The sequence below is a fragment of the Protopterus annectens genome, chromosome 1.part2 (genome assembly GCF_019279795.1).
Source record: "Protopterus annectens isolate FY-2018-M chromosome 1.part2, PAN1.0, whole genome shotgun sequence".
In the NCBI taxonomy this organism is placed as follows: domain Eukaryota; kingdom Metazoa; phylum Chordata; order Ceratodontiformes; family Protopteridae; genus Protopterus; species Protopterus annectens.
Genome location: NC_056727.1, coordinates 737,592,435 through 737,615,278, shown reverse-complemented (window position 1 = coordinate 737,615,278; position 22,844 = coordinate 737,592,435). Strand labels below are relative to the sequence as shown.

General features: G+C 37.9%; 1 protein-coding gene across 1 annotated transcript in view; it reads right to left on the bottom strand.

Moving 5' to 3' along the window:
- The window catches only part of CNIH3 (cornichon family AMPA receptor auxiliary protein 3), a 1,634,537-nt gene that overhangs the window by 201,386 nt on the left and 1,410,307 nt on the right, over positions 1–22,844 (bottom strand). The window lies entirely within an intron of this gene.

Sequence of the window (22,844 nt, the reverse complement as noted above, 5' to 3'; positions counted from 1 at the left end):
CCTCTGCCTCTGAAGGAACTATCTCCACTTGGGTCTTGGAAAGGATCCTGAGATTTTCTGAACCACATCTTTAATCTCCCACATTGGTTCCTAGAAGAGGACCTTTAGAGAGCTAAAAGATGTACTCCTACAGCAGAGAGAGAGAGACATTCCAATCTTCTTGCACTTGGAGAGTGTGTCCTTCACTTTCCGTCAAAAGGTGCACTGATGAAAAAAGACTTGAAGAGCTTTGCAAAATCACACAAGAGCATCCAGGCATGTTTCCTTACTGAGATGCCTAAGCCAGCTGCCCTTGAAGTACCCTCAGCTGCATGAGAGATAAGCCTCATGGACAAGTTTGAGATGGATTGAAGGGTTGCCAACTGTGAGGCTACCATAACTTCAACCTCTGCAGTAATGGACCTGAAAAAGTATTTGGCAACTACTTAATCAAATCTCTTTGTAACCTTGTAAAAATGCCAAGTAATTCAGTGACCTAAAAGCAAAGGTCACTGAAGCACAGACATGCTTCCCAAACTTGTCCAAAGCCCTGGACTCTCTATTAGGGGGATGAACAGTGGAACTTTGTTCCATAAGTTCCTTCTTCATGGCCACCACCATGACCATGGCATCTGCAGGCACTCCCTTGTCCCAGTGCTCCCTTTCTGTTGGAAGTGCCAGAATTTGGTCTAGTCTCTTGGGGATGGGTTCAATTGCATCAGGTTCCTTCCATGCCTGCTGAGAGATCAAATCAATGAGCTCATCAATGGGTGGAGTTACCCAAAAGCAGTCCAACCGAGGCAGAGGCCAGAGCCGAGCTGTCCAAGGCCGATGCTACAAGGGGCAGAGATGCTCTGAAAACTTTGGAGTCAACTCCAACACCTCAGATCAGACTGGGATACTATGGCTCCAAGAGCCACTTGGCTTCGAACTCAGCAGAGCTGCTGCACTCAGAGAAACTTTCAGATCAGAGGACACCAGTACTCTTGGATCCGAACCAGATGGTCTCAACAAATTCAGATCCAAGGACTCTGAAATGAAGTGTTGGATCAGAGAAGGAGCCATTACTGGAGGAGTAGATCTAGCCAAGGCTTCCTTACCCAAAGGGGTCAGAGCCAGGAGAACCCCCATCTGTATTTGCACCAGGACAAACTTCCTCATCATTCTATCCACATTGGCTTCCATGAAACTCCTGGAAGAATGAGATGAAGCAATTAATGGTGACTTTGACCTCTGTCTCTTGAGGAAGGAAGATAGAAGTCTTGAAAGAACTGGGTCAATTGACTCGAAGTATTGGACCCTAGGAAGAATCTTCAGAGACAAAGTACTCTCATCCCCAGTCATCTTAGGAGGTGTATCAGACATCTTGAATCCAGATGGCTTTGGATCCAATCTGGATTTTTTGAGAGGAGGCTCCATAGAAGATGGAGTGGAAGAACCCGACTTCTTCTGCAACTTTTTAGAAGCATCCTTAGAAGATGTTTTGGGGGATGAGCCCCAGATATGGCATCTGAAAAAGAAGTTAAAAGTAACCTTTTCAAAATTAATTTGTTTCTCTTGTCCACTAAAGCACACAGATTAAAACTTATACATATCTCACAATCAATATTAAGATGGTCTGGGCCCAAAGAGTAGACACAACCTTTATAAGCATCAGTATAAGGCAGCTTATGGTTGCATTTTTTTACATTTTTTAAATCCTTTCTCAGACATCTTGCAAAAAGATTCAACTAACGGAAGAAAAAAAAAGATATAGATATAAGTATTTTTTATTTATTTTTAAGGTAAGGAAGAAAAATAGAAAAAGGGTAAATAAGTACCAACAGTGGTACTAAAGAATACACAAAAGTGTAAAAGTGAAAGTTAGTTTAATAGGAAGGTTTTACACGCACAGGAAAAAAGTACCAGCAATGGTAAATGAGAATACTCAAGTATTTATGTATGCATATATGGGTCTGCTTCATAATATCAAAAGTTCAAAATCGTGAAGACCAAAAAGCCGAGATGAGAAACAGGAAATTTAAAATGCTGAACTGTGTATGTTTTCCCAGGGCAAGTAAATACTTGCCCAATGTGAGGAGTCATGTCCTTTCTCCAGTGCAGTGCGATCCTGGAGTTGTTATCAAGTTGGGGTGCGTGGGGGGAGTAACCCGCCACCTAGGTGGGTTTTAGACAGTGCAGTGTGTTGGGCAAGTGTTTACGTGCCCTGGGAAAACTTACACGGTTCGACATTTTAAGTTTCATGAGTCCGGTCTTGGTAGTTTGGTCTTTGGGATTTTGAAATTACAGTATATAAAAGTGTATATATATATATATATATATATATATATATATATATATATATATATATATACATACATACATACAAAAAAGGATTTACGGAGAAAAAAAATTTAAGAATAAATTTCACTTATCTCTAGAAATGCTCGAGAGGGAACTGACCATGTCTATACGTGAAAGTGGCATACGATTTGCGAAGTGTGTTATGGTTGGTGCATTATGGGTAGGGAGGAACTCGAGAGTTTCAATTGGCCACAGGCTATACTATCAGCTGAGAACCCAATGGCTGAGGAATGAATGAAAATTGACAACATCAGATTCAGCTGTTACCAAAGGCACTACAGTGACACTAAATAGCTGTAATATTGCATGCAAGCTATATTTATAAAAATATGGTTAAACAAATATTTCTCTTTGTGTGTCTTTCAATAATTACCCCACAAAATAAATATTCACTAACATCCCAATAAAGCAGATGAACACGGGAATGAATAGCAGACATATACTATGAACAAGCATAAAAAAAATCTGTGGAGAAGGATGATGGAAATTAGGACAGGGATAACATTATGGGAGTCACAGAATAATCCACAGTGACTTACTTAGTTAAGTAGAAGTACTGTCACCAAGACTGTCCAAGTCAGAATAAATACATATGCTTATTGTTATAAGAAAAGTAATATATATGAGTAAATGTAAAATATTTCAAGTAAACAGTAAATAAAAAGGTATATATCCACTGATATCGCAAAACTTAGGATCAGGACTGGATTAAGAGGGAATCAGTCAGTCAGACAATGGATCAACAAATAAATGCATTCAAGTAAAAGAACATTAGAACAGAATAAGACTCCTTGTCAAGTATACAATTATTGTTATAAAGTATAGTAACACAGTTGTAACACTAATAGTTGTCCAACATGGGTTAGTCACTTTTAGGAAGAAAGCTAAGGGTATGTAAACCATCTTAATGGCAACTCTATAGTAAAGGTGTTTGTGTTACCCATTAAAAAGGTTACTGCTGGAATGAAACCTTCTGGAATATTTTGCGCATCTATGAAAATGAAGATACCAATGTAGGTGGGATGATGGCAACTGTATGTTACATTTGTGTTACCATACTGTAAACATTACTGAATGGGGTCTGAATGAAGAGATGATAAAATTAGCAAGCAATGGAGAGTAGTATTGCTGAAACTGAATTCAACCTCAAGTCTTGGTGAGTATCTTCATGAGTTAGACCCTGTCTTTACAAAATCTCACCAAGACGACAATGATAGGGGTTTAAATGCAGAGATGATAAAATCCGCAAGCAAAGGAGAGTAGTACTGCTGGAACTGAATTGATCCTCAAGTCTTGGCAAGTACCTTCACAAAGTGGACCTTGTTTTTACAAAACTCTCACCAAGACAACACTGATATATAGACTGTATTTTAAATAGAATATATCATGGACAGAAGTAGGCTGAAAAATAAAAAAAGATAGATGGAAGTACAAGTCCCAGGATGAAAAAGTGCCCAATCCCGATATGTGCATTGGTGACAGGACTGGAAAAAAAATGACAGTGTAGACTCCTCAAGACACAGAAATGTTCCTACATTGGGGTTAGGCCAAGCTCAGGAGGAGGATGCTCCGCCTTGTTGTAGATGGAAGTAGTAGTCCACAAAAAAACACAAAAACTGACAGGCCAAAAAAAGAGCCATAAAGATGATACAGTGGACTACTGACCCAAAGAAATAATCTATGTATTGTTACTGTTATACAAGAAGCCCAGAATTTCCAGATAGAACCTATTCAAATTAAGAGAGAAGTTAGAGGAAAGAAACATAAGTGCACAAGAAAAACTGTCAAAAACTTCAAATGTAAATGCGTGTTTATTAATACAACAGATTCATGAAAACCATTAGATAGACCAAGAAACCTTCAGCCATTTGGAAGAAGAAGCGACTGAGGAAGGGCAAAAATATAAACAAAACCTACAGATTTTTGAAAGGTATTAAAAGAAACACATGCATGGGAAAGAAAGAGAGATCTGATATGGTGCAATATTTATGCAAAGGAAAAAGCTAAACTAATTAATACAAAAAGCAGCTCCAAAGATATTTGAAGAGAAATGCAAGCAAAGGCACTCAGATATGGAAAATTTGACAATACAAAAAATAAGATGACGAAGGGAGAACATATAACAAAAGATTAGTAAAGTATAAGTTAAACAAATAGAAGCTGAAGTTATGGAATACCTGTAAAGTGAAATATCTAGTGTAGAAAGTCTAACACAGCTTATGTCACACCATGATGGAAAAATGAGTCTCCAAAGTAAGGAGAAACAGGTGGTACAGGTAACATCTGAAGCAGAAATATGGACATGGGAAAGAAAAAGAGGTTTAATATGGTACAATATTTATGCAAATGAGAATGCAAAACTAATCAATACAAAAAAAGCAGCAGCAAAGACATTTGAAGACAAATACATGCAAAGGCATCTGATATGGAAATTTTAACAATACAAAAAATAAGAAAACAAAGGAGCATACCTCTCAACTGTACAGATTTTCACAGAATGTCCAGATTTTTGCTTCATATTTTTGGCCCGTTTTTCTAGCAAACTAGTGGCAAATCATTTAAGACTGAAGTTAGAAAATAATGACAAACATTTAAGTTTCAGACTTCATACCCTTCAAAAATCCAAGTTAATGCAAAACCTGTTATTCTATCACATTTCTAAGTTTGCAAGAGCAATATTTAAAAACTGTCCCTATTTTTGGGCCTTTGTCCCACTTTTATTTATGGCTTTGTCCATATTTCTTGCTCTAAGAGGTTGAGAGGTATGCAAAGGAGTAAAGCAGAAAAGAAGACTAGTAACAGAGAAATGAAAGAACTAGAAATGGAAGTAAAGGATTGTATGCAAAGTGAAGGATTTAGTGTAGAAATCCAATTCTGGTAATGTCACAGAATGATGGAACAATGTGTCCTCAAATTAAAGAGAAACAGGTGGATCACTTGCCACATGAGAATGCTCTGGAGCCTACAGTAAGAAACCAGTACAAAAGTTCAGCTGGAGTTGCACAGCAAGGGAAGGAACAGGAAACAACATCAATGTTTTGGAGTGATAGGAGTTCCCATATGATAGAGCAATGGATAATGCAGGACAAGAGCCTATGTCACAGGAAGATGTTCTGGAACATTCTGTAGAATGCCCATAGGAAACAAAGAATAAAGAATGTACCCTCAGTTTAGAAGAAATGATCTAAGGGAAGAGTTGCTTGATTTAATAGAAATGGCTAGCCATATTAAGATCAAAGAAAGAAATAGATTACAGAAATGTAATAAGACCCAAAACATTAGAAATCTGATAAAAACAAATGAATACAGTAATCAAGACTGTCAACAGAAATGTGTGTGATATAACAGAAGTAAACAGGATATACTATTGTGCAGTTTAATTAATAACAGATAAAGTCTTACCACAAAAATAAAGGGCAATAAGGGAAAGGAGGGGAAGAAATCAAATGCTATCATGGTAGTATCAAATAAAGAAAACTATAAAACAATTAAGACAAGAGGTGCCACTGTTAGAAGACTATAGAAGAGGGAACAGATCAACAAAAACACTTAGAGATGTGATAAAAGCAACGCTTGTTATTAGAACAGACCAGGGTCTATCGTACACTATTGCAAATGATAAACTAAAGCTATCAATACAACTACAAAAGCTTAGAAGGTATGCAGATAATGTAAAGGAAAGGTATAAAAAGAAGCAATTCATTGATGATTCAAAAAATTTTATAGAAAACTGGAAAACAAAGCAAAAGGATTAGAAACACTAACAAAAAGAATGAATAGATACATTTTGGAGAAATATCTATAACAATCCTGTGGAACATAACAAAAATGCTGAATGGATATAAGAAGTAAAAAGTAATAAGTTCAAATGTACAGGATATGAAACAGGGTGAAGTAACCATCATAGAAATTGAAACTAAATTAAGAAAAATCTCCTAATTGGAAAACCCTAGGCCCAGAAGCAGTACCTAACTTTTGGCTAAAAGTATTAACATCTTTACACAAAGATTTAGCCCTGAGTAAGAACTACTTATATGCACACCCTAAACAAACACCAGCCTGGTCAATAGGAAAAACAATACTCCTCTGTAAGAGTGAATCTGCAAGCTATCCTAAAAACTACAGAACAGTAACTTGCCTTCTGATGATGTATAAACGATACACTGGAACTGATGCCAACAGAGTTTATAGTCATTTAGAAGAAAACTCAATCATGACAACAGAATAAAACGGTAACAAAATAAAGTGATATGGAAAAAAGGATCATTTGTTGTTAAAGAAAGTCATAATGGAGACTTGTGAAAAAGGGATGAAGTCAGGTATGGCATGGGTAGATTACAAAAAAAAGCATTTGACAGCATCCCACATTCATGGATGGAGGAATGCTTACAGATGTATAAGATATGGGTCTATATTATCATATCACACGCTCAGAAGAGCGAACGACAGATAATCAACCCCATGTAAGTGAAAGCTTACAACATCGAAACTTCAGAACAGCGATCATTTTCCAATGGAAAACAATTACTGTTCTGAAGAAAGAAAAAAAAACAGTAAAACATTACTTAATGTGCCCCCCCCGATGTGGGAGGCTGTGCCCCCCACAGCCCCCCTACTTAAATATACCAACTCCGAGATCGTACTACAGTGCAGAAAAGGCAAAGTAGCGAAAGCAGCCAAAAGAATTCTTTCCCAGGGCAAGAATTCGCTGAACAGCTGCTTCACTATTTTGCCTTTCCGTGCTTTACTGTTCGACAAAGACCCATTCGACAACCTGCATCTGCAACAGCGTAATAGGGAACCTAAGATATACCTATATTGATCAATTACATTACAGTGACCAAGAAACAGTAGCAAACCACTTTACAGCTAAGCCATAATAAAGGAAAAAATATTATCCCAGGGATAAAAATTCCAAGGGGGATGTTTCAGGGCGACACTTTATCACTGATGCTCTTTTGTCTTGCCCTTAACCTATTAAGCTGTCTACTTAGCAGATGATGTCATGGTCACAGTGTGATTCCCAGAAAACAATACAATGTAAAGACTTATCTTCATTTTGTGGATGATTTAAAACTGTACAGTTCATCAGATGAGTTGAAAGCACAACTGAAAGTGGTCAAAACCTTCTCAAATTATATGACTGTCATTTGGTCTTAATAAATGTGCAAAAGCAACATTTAAAGCAGGAAAGCTGAGACATCAATAAAATATCAGTCTAGTACAGGAATGTGACATAAAGGAACTTGAGCAAGAGGGAGTGTATAAATATTTGGGAATCAATGAAGTATCGACAATGAAACAAAAAAAAAAGCAAACAAAACTCACTAAGGAATATTTTAAAAGACAAAAAATGAATACTGAAAACAGCCCTGACATCTAGGAACAAAGTCCAAGTTATAAACCAGTTTACTCTTCCTGTTTTAATTTATAGTTTTGGGGTGATTGACTGTCCCCAAAGGGTATTGGATCAGTTGAACAGGAAAACAAGAAAAATGTTTCATGTTTATCAAATGATTTATAAAAATCAATGTATACCAAGATTATATATTCCCTGTTCTGAAGGAGGTATGGGTCTGCCTCGAAACTGATTACATGTATAGATCAGCAATAATACGACTGCAAATAAATCTGTTGACTTCGCCAGATCCAAACACAGGGAAAATTTTAAAACATGAAGAGAACAAATCTAAGATGACTTCCTTGCTTAGTCTAGCAGAAGCATATCGGTGTCAAGCATCATCGAAACTAAACCACAAGTAGAAAAAATCAGGCAGCAACTGAATGTGTCAAAAAATAAAACAAAGAATATAAGGAGAAGGATCAGATGGGAAGGCAAGAAATGTGGAAACGGCATAAACATAGTTGCAAGTACAGAAAACACTTAGAACAACCTCATGTCAATCAGGATTTGAAACAGGAATGGTTAGGAACAGGTGAATTTAAACCAAAAGGTGAAAGGTTAATATAGTGGACCAGGATAGTTGACTGTCTTACAATCACTATGTTGAACGTGCCTTGTGTGGAATTGATATGGGTGGTAGTCGGAATGCACAAAACACTTTTATAGATGGTTGCACTGTTGACACTGGAAGGCTGAAGACTGGGACAGTGTGGATCAGGAGATTTACTCTTTTCCGCACTGTAGTGCAATCACGGAGTTGGAATATATAAGTGGCAGGCGGTGTGGGGGTGCAGGGGGGCTTGCCCCCCTGCAAAAACATGACTATCAGCACTTCGTAGTACAGATCTGGTCCATATGTACTGCTGCAAATGGGACACCAGAGTGCAGAAGTCGAATTCGACTTTACCTGCATTAGTGTCCGATATTTCACCCTACTTTGTAGTCTAAACATCAAATATGTAAACCGCATTTTTGATAGGTTTACGTTCTGATGTTCAATGTTTTAATAGTAAACCTAGTGGACTATGTACATGGTGGTTTACAAAGTCCATTAAACATGTTGGAGAAACAGACAAATGCAGGATCTGTAAAACAGAGCTAGAAACAGTCACACATCTTGTTGCTTGGTGTGATAGACTCATGGCAGAGGGCCTGTATACTGAAAGGCATAATACTGTGGCAAGACAAACGAAGGGCTAACAAAAAAGCTAAGAAAGGAGTTGCAGTAGTAAAGAATAGGACATCAGAGGCACTCTACCAGCTTCTGAAAAGTGACAAATTAGATGGCACAAAGAAACTATATCAGGTTGCAAGGCAAGGACAGAAAGGTAAAGAAGATAGACACCCTTCATAAGGCATGCCATCAACAAACTGCTCACCAGTCCACTGGACATCAAAGGCAGCTGGAAGGAGTACGTCCAGCAGTTTCTGAATGAAGAAAACCCTACAGAAGTTGTACTCCCCCAGACACAACTTACAATGAAAAAAGAGAAAGAGGAGCCCACCCTAGAAGAAGTAAGAATAGAGCTAAGGAAAATGAAATGAGGAAAGCAGTAGGCTCAGATGAGGTCACAGCAGATGTGATAAAGATTCTGGGTGAGATAGGGGAGAAATGGTTCCCAAGGGTACTCATAGCAGTGTGGAGAGAGAGGCATATCCCAGAAGACTGGAGAATAAGCATAATTGTGTCAGTGTACAAGAACAAAGGAGACATCCATAGCTGTAGACAGTATAGAGGTATTAAACTCCTGTCACATTGCATGAAAGTTCTGGAGAGGGTGATTGATAAATGGAAACACAGAGTAGTAGACAGCAAGATGGGAGATGAGCAGTTCAGTTTAAGATCAGGATGCAGCACAAGTGGCCCAATGTCTGCAGTGAGACAGATAGTTGAGAAGAAGCAGCTAGAGATGATGAAACAGTCCAACTGAGCATTCCTACACTTGAAAGCATATGACAAGGTCCCAAGAAAGCTGATTTGGGCAGTGCTGTGTACTTTTTCAGGAGTTTTTAAAGTTCTGGGTAGGAGCTAGAACACAAATCTCGGTATATAGTTAACTCAAGGGGAGATTTCAGGATGGTTGGCAGATTATTTTTCAAACATACAAACATCTCAATGCAAATAGCAGTACAAAATTCTGAAAAGTATGCACTGTTGTGTCTGTTAGTTAAACAGATCTTATCTACTTGTTTTCATTGTACTCAGACTTCAACATTCTAATAATGACTTGATATATTTTACATGATGCCTGACCTGCTATGCACTCAGTGCAGTGTGCATTCTAATAAGGCTACCATATCAGGTACTTCCATTTTTTCCCTCAGGCCAGCTAATCTTACATTTCTTCAATTCTGGTGTCTTTTGAAATATTATAATTCACTCTGGATCATAGTTATATTCCTCTGATACATTCTGGTCATAATGCTGCTCTCTTCCATCTGGGTGACCTGGAGTTAAGTGCCATTTCCATAAGTGCAACTATGGCAGCACACATTTCAATCATTATTTCATGTGCAACATTTGCTCCCTAGGCCTCCGCCATATTGATAAATCCACAAGGTGATATAGACATTCACAGTTAAACTAAACTGTCAGCACTGACCAGCCTGACCAAATGTGTACTTAATGTCAATAGTTAAAATACCAAAGGGATAAAATAATGAATTTAAACAATTCTGGCCAGAGTACCTCAGTAAAGCTGCTTATTCCACATAGACAGTGTTGTCTCACATCATGAAAACTTCCAAAACAGTAAAGGCACAAGGCCACAATGCAACCTGTGATCTTGTATATTGCACCACCCAAATACAAAGTCTGGGTATTGTCGGGTACATCAGCATAGGCCCCTTACTTCATACTGCCTTTATTGCATATAAAATAACTTGTTTCACACCACCTGTAAAGCAATGCATTAGTGCTTCAGTTGTGATTCATTTCATGACATTATTGTTAATACAAGTTCAGCATCTTGGTTCCCACCCTAACATTTCTTTATTGCCTGTTATTCAAGCCCTAGCTTTCCATCTTTCGTGTAAGTTGTATTCCTGAACTTGACATGTCCTCCCAGCACCACAGATGAAATGCAGCACTCCCAGAGTCAGTGAAGTTAATAATGTCCAGATATACACTGGATGATATCAGGCAGATGATGCAGGTCTCAAGCTTCAGACCACCCTGAAATCAATCAGATAATTCTGTAACAGATTAGGAAAGGCAGCACAGGGTGCCCACCCATACTAAATGCAGTGACACCTGTTTTCTATAACTGGGTATAGAATGCCGCTATTTCTAATGACTTTCTCTGCTTCAGCCAATGACAAGCAGAATGTATATGTGTGCAGCTACCAATAAAATGCTGATGCAGAAATGGGTTTACAGAGCAGGCATGAAGCTCTAGGAGGAGGGGCTATTAAAACCTTTCAGTTCTACTGGGAGAAGAGTGACAGATCTATAGTTTGGAGATTAAAGCATGAAACAGACTTTAGGGATGTAAATATAGGACTGCATTCTCAGTGGTATGAAATAAAATCTACTTAGAGAATGGATGCAGCAAGGTATGGTGCTATCACTCTGTTACTAATGTTCTCACACATGGCACATTAATTGCACTCAGATGCTAGGCTATAGTAAAAAAGAATATTTCTTTTATCGGTGACAAAATTAATGTCACGAAAAGTAAAAGCTTTTTTGTACTCCTTTGATGTATAATTTTAAATAAGACACATTAAGTATAACTTACACAAAAGTAAAATAGCACTGCACTTGGAGAAAAAATTGCATGAAGTGCTTCATCAATTGTCTGTAAAACCAAGGAGAGCTGTTATTAGTCCATAACCCACATACTTATTGTGTTATTCAGCACATGCGATGTCTGCCACAGTCAGAAAAACTATTATAAAATCAGTAAATCATTCAGAGCATTCTGAAAATGTTTCCTGATTAGACTATTTAAAAAAGGAATAAAGATAGTTATCCCTACGTTCAGCAGTAACCTTTGGATTTGTTATTGTTAACATTTAAAGGAGCTGCTTCATTTTGCATCAACCAGCACTTTGCTAAGGCATGCAAAATGCCAAGGGTAAGATGTTTACCTCCACTATCCACAACCCTTACTGGATTTGCAGCCCTGGTTTGAGAGGGATGTCTAGATAGGGGCAATATGCAACTGTAAGCTACTTATTTCTCCTTGCAAGAGGCATGAGGGATTTTAGTTAGTGACACCATGACATCGGTCCTCCTAAGGGCTAAAGGTCTGTCATGCAAAAGCACACTCATACTAGGTTAGCAGAGTCTGATGTAGGAGCTGAGCTTGCGTTGTGGATGTTGACATTTTGAAACATCGGCAATCTGAAGTAGACCCATATATAAAATTCGGTTCATTTTAGTTGATCTGTTTTGCCAACACACTTTGGTCGGCAAAACAAATGATCGACAGTTGTGCGAGATCACTATAGTACCAGGATTGAGAAATATCCACTTTCCCAAATGTTGTGCAGTCTCAGAGTTAGAATATAGAAGTAGCAAGAGGTGTGGAAGGCACAGCTCCTCCACATGGTGGATGCAGGGGGACCTATCGTTTTAAACTTGCATGTTCCAAGGTTATTTCTTGGACCTTGTGCATTATGCTGTTAATACTTTTTTTATTATATTTATTCAGTGATATTCTCATTAATGTAAATGTTTTGTCGTTTCATTAAAGTAGACCTTTATATATACATATATATATATATATATATATATATATATATATATATATATATATATATATATATATATACAGCATCTGTATGGATCACCGAACGGCAACATAACCAAAACAGATTTGGCCGGGCATACTTGCATGAAAGTGCTTTTCACCAAAGATGCACGTCCGCCTAAGTATGCCTATTGCGGAGATCGCACTTCAGTTGGGATAAGGGAAAATTCCCTTTTCCCCACTGTAGTGTGACCTCGGAGAGAGAATATTAAAGTGGGGGGGGGTTGGGGGTGCAGGGGGGCTTGTCCCCTGGAAAAAATTAAAAGTAATTTTTTTTTTTTTTTTTAAAAACACTTTAACTGATTAGATTAGATTCGGACTATTGAACTTTCATTCAATAGTCCTAGATCCATATATATATATATACATATATATATAGACATATATATATACATATATAGACATATATATATACATATATAGACACACATATATATATATATATATATATATATATGTATATATATATACACACACATATATATATATATATATATATATATATATATATATACACACATATATATATATATATATATATATATATATATATAAAATGAGTGTCTCATTAAAGAGCAAACACTCATACAAGTGGACCTCTAAACAGCAACCACTTTAGAATGAGCACTCATAGTACTGAATGCACAAAAGAAACATAATTTTTATTTTCTTTTTTGCAGGGAGCAAGCCCTCATACACCATTCATGTGGGGAGCTGTTTCCCCCAAGCCCAGTGCCAATTATATAAACAAACTTTGAAATCACACAATAGTGGGGTAAAGGCACATTCCCTTACCATGTTGTACTGTAATGCCATTAAAAAACTGTTGGCAGAGACTCCATTCGAAAGAATGTTCGCACCACCACCTATGTGTCCTCTCTCACCACATCCATAAACCTTATCTTAGGCCTTCTTCTTCTTCTCTTACGTGGCAGCTCCATATTTAGCATCCTTCTCCCAATATACCCAGCATTCCTCTTCAGCACATGTCCAAACCAACACAACCTCACCTCTCTGGTTTGTCTCCAAACCGACCCACCTCAGCTGACCCTCTAATATACTAATTTCTAATCCTGTCCATCTTTGTCACACCCAGTGCAAATCCTAACATCTTTAACTCTGCCACCTTTAGCTCTGTCTCCTATCTTTTTGTCAGTGCCACCGTCCCCAACCCATGTAACATAGCTGGTCTCACTACCATCTTGTAGACCTTCCCTTTCACTCTTACTGGTACCCATCTGTCACAAATCACTCCTGACACTCCTCCACCCACTCCATCCTGCCTACACTCTCTTATTCACCTCTCTTCCACACTCACCATTACTCTGAACTGTTGATCCCAAGTATTTAAACTCATCCACCTTCACCAATTGTACTCCATGCATCTTCACCATTACTCCATCCTCCCTCTCATTCACACAAACATATTCTGTCTTAGTCCTGCTAACCTTCATTCCTCTCCTCTCTAGAGTATATCTCCACCTCTCCAGGGTCACCTCTACCTTTTCCCTACTCTCACTACAAATCACAATGTCATCTGCAAACATCATAGTCCACAGGGTCTCCTGTCTGATCTCGTCTGTCAACCTGTTTATCTGTATTGCAAATAAGAAAGGGCTCAGAGCTGATCCTTGATGTAATCCCACCTCCACCTTGAACTCATCCATTACTCCTACAGCAGACCTCACCACTGTCACACAGCCCTCGTACATATTCTGTGCCACTCTTACATACAACTCTACGCCACTCTTGACTCCCTCATACAATGCCACAATTCCTTTCTATACACCCTGTGATATGCTTTCTTTAACTCCATAAAGACACAATTCAACTACTTCTGACGTTCTCTACACTTCTCCATCAACACCCTGAGAGCAAAAATCACATCTGCATATATCTGAGAACTTCATTTATTCAAATGCCACTTTGGTTCACAGCTCTTTAGTCAACAAAATTTGGTTGACTAAGGAGATGGTCAACAGGTGTGTGAGATTGCACAATATTTGGAGTAGGGGAATATGCCCTTTCTCCTGATATGGTGCAGTCTTGCAGTTGGTATATATAATTAGCAGGGGGTGAAGGATGGCTTGCCCCCTGCAACAAAAAAAAATAATAATAAAGAGTTAGATGCAACACTGTGAAACTGAGAAGCAGAGGGGGAGGCGTTATAATGTAATTAGAGTTGTTTCCCCTTTCTTCCTTCCATGTAGGTTTGGGAATTATAAAAATGTGAAATTTTAGCAAAAGTCAGAGAAAAACTTCAAAATGAAAGTGTGTATAATGCCAAAACTGACAAAAAGAGAGTACTAAATGCTTCATTACTGGAGGGAAGTGAGGTAGTAAGGATGGAAAAAAGCAATTCAACAACAACAGGATAGGATGAGCGAATGCTCATGATGAGAATTATGCTGGTTTCATTTTGTTTTAAAGTGGATGGAAGGGAAGACAATTATTCAAAGCAAAGATAAAGGCAACTAAGACAAGAGCAACCAGATGAAAAGCAAAAATATAATATAAATATTGTTAGGAAGAAATACTTGAAAATATACAAGGGCTAAAAAGAAATCAGAAAAACATGGGAAGAGACAGGAATCAGAGAGTGACAGGGAAGTATAAACTGCCTAATCAATAACACAATTGCAAGAACAGCTGGAAGAAGGCAAGTTAGAGTCGAATACCAAGGACAAGTCAGTAGGACTCCTGGGAAGACTGGAATGTATATCGGTTTATACATAGTTTGTTGGGACAGGAACGAAAAGAGGGTATATAAAGGAAAATAAGATGAGTGATTGGGAGATGGAAAATATGGTAAGGATAACACATAAACTATCACTGAAGGATTAGTAGATAAAGATAATATTATTGAGAAGAAGGAAGCAAGAATCATAGGAGTATCACCCCAGAAATTAAAAGGAGAGCAAGAAGTGGACAGAAGGTTAAAGAAAGAAACAGGGAAAGGGCTGGACAGGATGGTTAAGTTTGATAGGAGAGAATGGGATCAAATAAAGGAAGAATTAAGATACAAAATTAATGAGGAGGAATGTACGAGGCGGGTACAGTACAGGAGGAGTTGGGAAGCCAGCTTAGATGACTTGAATTAATTATAAATGAAGCAGGATAGGCAAAGCAATGCTGAAAAGATAAGAGGAAGAGAATTAGAAAGAGAAGTGCAGAAGATGGTAGTTGAGCACAACAGCCCTTAGTGTGTTTGTGACAAAAGGAGGTAGAGAGAGAGAGTTACATCAGTTGAGGACCAATATTCACACTCTAAAAGTCTACTTGGAGAATTTGTGGAGTTCTATTGAGAGTTGTATGCCAAAAGTAAGGAGGAGGGAGAGAAGGGAAGTGAGGACATAAAAGAATGGGAGAAGGTGGAGCTGCCAGAAATGGAAGACATCCACAGGCAGGAGCTGACAAAACAGGTAGCAAAGGATGAACTGAAGGGAATGCTTGGAAAATGAAGACAAGTGACTTTTCTGTTTCAGATGGGGTCTCCAAAGAAATGTGGGGATTAGCAAGGAGCAGATTAGTAGAAATATGGTCAAAATTGTTTAACAGTATTATGAGAGGGGACTCCTCTCCTGACTGTTGGGAAGAGGTAGCAATAGTGGTAATACATAAGGAAGGTAAAGATCCAGAAGTTGTCTCCTCTTACAGGCCATTTTCAGTACTAAACTATTATTATTATAAGTGTTTGATGTTGATTATTGGTGAAAGGATGGATAAAGTGATGCTGCCTATAATACACACAGATCAAACAGGCCAGGACATGGAAGGAAAGCTGGCAATTCTATTGTTAGATGCTGAAAAGGCATTCTATAGAGTAAGGTGAAGTTACCTATTCAATACATTGAAGAAATGTGGGTTTCCGGAGGGATGGGTCAACATGTCAGAAAGGAAATGTGATGTAGCAAATGCAAGAGCAAAATTAAGAGGTATATTATCAAAAGAGGTCAATCTAAGTAGAGGTATTAGGCAAGGTTGCCCACTGTCTCCACTGCTGTTTGCAGGGTATTTAGAGCCACTGTCCAAAAGAGTTAGGACAAGTGACTTGGGAGAATATCAGTGGGGGAGAAGACTGAGAAACATCATGCTGGATGATATATTATTAACTTTGGTCAATCTACAATGAGATTTATATACATTATGGTCACTGATAAAGAGTTTTGGTTGGGTTTCAGGATACAAATCAGCAAAAATGTAAGCACTAGTGATAAAGATAGAGAGAAGTGAATAACAGGGCATAGGAATCCCAGGGATCTAGAAGTAAGAAATCAAATATTTCGGGATTTGGGTTAAGAAGACAGTGGAGGAAACTCAAAAGGATGCATATAAAAAACAGTAGGAAACATTAAAGAGCAAATTAATAAGTGAAGCACTTAAAATTTGACTACTACCAGAAAGTGCTGGTGATGCAGATGTGCATATTGCCAATATTGCAGTACCTACAGTAAGTCTTTTAGACTAGTCCAGAAGATAAAATAAAAAAAAAAGATAAATAATCATATAAAAGACTTCTTTTGCGAGGATTAAAGACCAATAGTGTCATGGGAAATGTTGAAAGTAGCAACAGATGTAAGAGGACTGGATGTGCCAGTAATAGTGGATTACTTATGAGGATCTCAAATAGCAAATGTATTGAGAATAACGGATGCATCCCTTAAGGCTGAATGGAGTGAGATGGTATGGGAGAGAACAGAAGACTTAAGAAGTGAGGAAGACATTTGGGAACTCCTACTAGAACCAGATAACAGGGAGTATGAAGTTCAAATATTGAGAGAAATAGCTAGAAGAGTAAAAAAAAATAGAAAAGGAATCAGGACTGTAAAGAATGCAAGGCACCATTAGTCCCCATAGATGAAAGTAGATAAAACAAAAATCATTGCTGTGGAGGTGGAAAAAATGGAGAACAGAAGTTAAATATTGGACACAAACATTAAAGAAAGGGATCTTGAAAAGATGCAGACAACCAAGGGATGAATACAGGATCACAGGATCATAGGAAGTTACTAGGTACAGACCCTATAGCCTTTTTAAGCCTAGTCATTCATGCCCCCAATTTGGCAATGTCCAACCAGAAGCAATGAAATGGGAGTCTAAAGGATTAGCAATGAGATGAGAGAGGATTGAGAGATTAACAGATAAGGACAGTATTCTTCCTAGTGTATTACCAGCAGTAAATGGCATTAGGCAGAAGGGTTCAGAGAATAGTGGCCTAGTAGCAAAATCACTAAAACAGTGAGATGGAAATATAGAATTGTTACCTACAAAAAGACAGAAAAAATGAGAAGTACAGATAGAAGAGGGAATATTAGAAAAGACATGGGAGAAAGCAGTTTGATTACCAAAACTTGTAACTAAATCAAGAAGATTCAGGATGTTTGCCTGGCAGTATTTGCATTGTTACTTCTACACCCCAGTGAGATTAAACAAGATTTTTCCAGAGACCACAGGCAAATGTCAGAGATGTGAGACAGGAGTTCAGGGTACATGGTTGCATATATTCTGGGGCTGCCCAAGCTGCAGTTAGCTCCTCAGCTTTTCTAATTGTTGTCACTTTTAGTGTTTCTAGCTGTCCTTTCCTCATGACAGATCCTGCTGCTCCTAACTGTCCTTGTCTCACAACAAATCCTGATGTTCCTAACTGTCCTTGCCTCATGATGAATCCCAGTGTTCATGTCATTGCCTGACGACTAATCCTACCTTTCCTTTACAGTTGTTGCCTCAACAAATCTTGCTTCTTTTTTCTTCCTCCTTGTCCTACTTGGTCCTACCTACTGGTATAAGCAAACTCAGAGTGTATACACAGCATAATATTATACAAGCCAGGCTAAGGTGCAACCTGAAATTTACTGCCATATAGCAATCTAAAAGATTACTGGAAAGGAAAGATGTGCATATACCTAGAGTTTTACTGGTAGCTTATGAATTTTCTTCTGCACAAAGCATTCACTTAGACTGCTGTATGATAAACCTTGTCCTAGTTCACACTCAGTTGCGAACACAGCTAAGAACACAAACACCAGCTCAGCAATAAAGACAGTAAACCAAAAAAAGATCTGCTGACCACAACAGCCCTATTATACAAATGAAAGAACAAGACGTTGGTAAATACTATCTTGTAAGGACAAAAGTGCTTAATTTATTTATTGCTTTAATAATAACATTAAAATATCAACTTCTTGTTCTTCCATTCATATAAATAGGCTGTTATGGTTAGCAGATTTTATTTTTGGTTTACCGAGAGCACAGCTAAGCCTGAAAGTCTCTCCTGACTCATTGAAGAACATCGGTATGTCTTTATGAGTTTCAGCTAAGAAAAGTTACATTCTCCAGTAGCTACTGTAACAGGTCCCAGTCAAATAAATGTGCAGTGAAACATAAGTATTTATATAGATGCCCTGTAGCAAGTTGTAAATGAGGAAATTTAACACAGTCAGTGGTGATGATTCAGTACCAAGCATTCAAAAAAGGCTTTTCAGTTTCTGTCCAAGGTCATAGTCTGTGTCACAGTGGCCACTTGTCCTGTCTGTCAATTGTTTTTTCAGAACCTTGTACTGCTGGATCAAGGTGTTTTCTACAACATCACTCAATGCTTTGGTATTTGATAAAAATCCAAAAGCCTAATCAAATTCGGAAAGCTGCTCAAACCAGTCAGTAAATGACTGTATTGTTGTGTCCACCAGCACATTAAGAGCTCAACATATAGTTTTACCATTCGATCCTGTACCATTACGTCCTCCCCCTCATAGGCAAGAAAACACTTTACTTTCCTCTTTTCCTGAAATGTGGTGCTAACATCCAGTTCTTGCGCTATCTTGGAGGCTTCACCCATGACACTTTGAAATCCTGTCTCTCTATAGTCCCTCAACAAGTCCATAGTTGACGTCAGCACTTTGACACATGTAGAAATATCAACGGATGGACTCTGCAGCACTTTGCATTATTTAACTCTGTCCACACTTTATTCATTCATTCATTCATGCTTTGTCCAGAATTGTGCTGAAAGGTTGAAAGTGAGGGGGGGGGGCTATGGGCTGTGAGAGTGTTGCAGAATGTATATATTCTAAATTTATAATAACACTGTTCAATAAAATTTGTTCAACAAAATATGTTTCTTTTCTGGCTGTTGTGGTGATATATATCTATATGTGTGTGTGTGTGTGTGTGTGTGTGTGTGTGTGTGTGTGTGTGTGTGTGTGTGTGTGTATGTATATATATATATATATATATATATATATATATATATATATATATATATATATATATATATATGGGTCTACAATGGTTGATTGAAAACTCACTTGACTGAAAATTAAATTACTAGAACCACTTCACTGAAAGCTCACTTCACTGAAAACTCATTTATTTGAAACTCATTTTGTTGAAAGTTATAAATGGCCTTTTCCCCACTGTAGTGTGACCCTGGAGTTAGTATATAAAGTAAGGGGGAGTGGGGGGCACAGGATCTACATTAGGGTTCAGTGGTAATGTGTGAGGGGCTATATTATAAACATTTTAAACTATACACAGTGATACCTACAAGGGCAATAAATGTTTCCAAAAGAGAATATATAACCAAGATATGTGGGGGGCTTCGCCCCCTAAACCTCCCAATGTGGGGGGCTGTGCCCCCCACACACCCCCTTACTTTATATGCTAACTCCAGGGTCGCACTACAGGGGGAAAAGGCCATTTATAACTTTCAACAAAATGAGTTTCAGTCAAGTGAGTTTTCGGTGAAGTGAGCTTTCAGTGAAGTGGTCCTAGTAATTTCATTTTCAATCAAGTGAGTTTTCAATCAACTGCAGTAGACCCATATACACATATATGTGTATATTTTGTTTGGTGTTTGGTCGTTATTTGGTCATGATTGTACCTGTGGTAAATTAGTCACCATGGTGATAGATCATAAAGGATTAGAGTACATTTAAAAAGTCTCTTCAAAAAGCACTGGCTAGGCTTTTTTAGAAGAATGCTCTAAATTTTGCAAAAACCCATGAAATATAAAATTTATACAACATACATGCATATAACCGATACAATCAGCACGGCATACGTGTGTGAGTATAAAGACAAATGTTAGATAAAGATTTGGCAGTTATGCAAATTATCTCACAATTACCTATATCAGACAAGCATCTAGAAATAAACATCTTAACAAGATAACACAAGGAAATGCAATTGCCATAAGATTTGTTACAAATAGGTAGTCAGGCAATGCTATGTTAGTGTATTCAGATATTAGAATATACTTTCCATACCATGATGAGCTTTCCTTATGCACAAGAATTAATGTTCAGTGGTAATGTGTGGGTGACTAGTGTAATGGTTAAGGTGTGTGGCTTACAGACCCAAGGTACAGGGTTTGATTCTGACATGGGATAAATGGCTAGGCTTACAATAGCCCACAAGGCAATTAGCCTAGTATGACCCTAATGTAGATCTCATTCTTATCCAGTTTATAATGCCATGTTACATAAAATCCATGAGTTACATTTGAGAATTACCAAGTGATAAGAAAGAATGTGTGACATTTCATACTGGTCTAAACAGATGCTTCAAATGTGTAAAGTGTATAACATGTATAGAAACCAAAATCAGAAAGAAGAAATCTTTTCTCATGAAATACCACACCTTCCTTGTATGAAAGTGCTAGCAGACCTGTTTCTCTACAAATTCTTCCTAAAGTCAGCTATTTCCCCAAAATATTTAGAAGCAGTACAACTGTGTTATGCTACCAATTACAGTGTTGCCATGATACTGAATTCTAGCTTTGCTAGATCTCCTATACTGATGAAGTAATATTAAATAAAAAAAAAACATGAACTGGAAGTTCTGTACTTTTGTGATGTAATCGGAATTTGAGCTACCTCAAGTTCTAAATATCTACATAAAAGAACTGATAAGGAAATGTAACAGCTGTAAATTTCGGTTCTGAAACACAAAAAAATACATTTGCAATCTATAGATATTTTGGCCAGATTTTCACAGAATGTCCAAATTTTTGCAGTATATTTTTCATCTGTTCCTCATAAATGTGTGGTTTTCTAGCAAATCTCTGATGATTGAAGTCATTAAATATTGGCATACATTTAAGTTTAAGACTTCATATCCTTCAGACAATGCATGCTAGCACAAATCATATTATTCTAGCAACTTTAATAATAAAAACTGTGTTTTTATTGCCTTGAGACTATATGCTGCAGATGTAAATCTAGAGAGAGGCTGGAATTCCTACATGATCAGCACAATGCCCCGTGCAAAACAGCACTAATAGCAGACATGTGACGTGTGGGTGAGTCACACCACTTGCATGGAAGCGCAATGTTCAAACCGTAAGATCTGCAGTGCATACAAATAAGTGCAATTCAGGTCATTTGTCTACAAAATGAGTGCATAATGACATGCTAAAGAGAGCAGCCATGTAAATGAGCATAACAGAATATACAAATTTAGGAAAAGAACACAGTGGAGTGATTCAAGATGTATAAAATGGCAATGATGTGCACCCTTGCTCACCCAGACTAAATCCTGAGATTTACAGAGTACAGGGCAGGGACCATGTTAGGCATAGTAGCAGCAATAGTACACCAGTAGGTGTTGGTAACCACTGTTAGAGCCAGTGAAAGCAGTGATGAGTGTTGCAGCTGACTGCACAAGCAGAGATGCTACAGGCAGCAACTTACATGGCATCATGTGACAGACCATAGTCAATTGCTTCAGAGTCGAGAGGGATACACTACAGGACATGGTTTCACTGTATTGACAGCAAGCATAGATGACGGTGTGCATGGTGTGCCCATTCCTGTGGACACAACAGTATGTGTAGTATTGACCATCCTGGCTATAGGGACCTTCCAGTCACCTACAGGCCAGCAAAGATCTTAAGCACATAATTGAGAAGACTAAGGCAGGAAATGAACTGAAAGCAGCCCCCTACTTCAAAGCTAACCATGAGGCCTTTTTAGCTGTTTGTATTATTTTATGAGTATTAGCCGTAACACCCAACACTGCACCAAACAACAGCACAGTGGTACTACCTTTTCTGATCCCAATGCCAAACCTGACAAATTAAGCTCCAGTGTCACCCCTCCTACTCACCCCACTGTTCCCTCCCTAGATTCACTAAACTCCTCTTACCTCCAAATTGCTAGAAGCTCTACTTAAAGCCAAATGTAATAGCTGCTTAAACCCTGTCACTATACGAGGCTATCTCCTAGTTAGTACAAAACTCATCAATAAAAAAAAGCTAAAATGCCAAAAATAAAACATCTCTGCATTTTTTATTGTTGAGGTTAATTAATTACAATGGTGTTTTGAACCCCGAAGTTATTAAGTTAAGGTGCCATTTCATATAT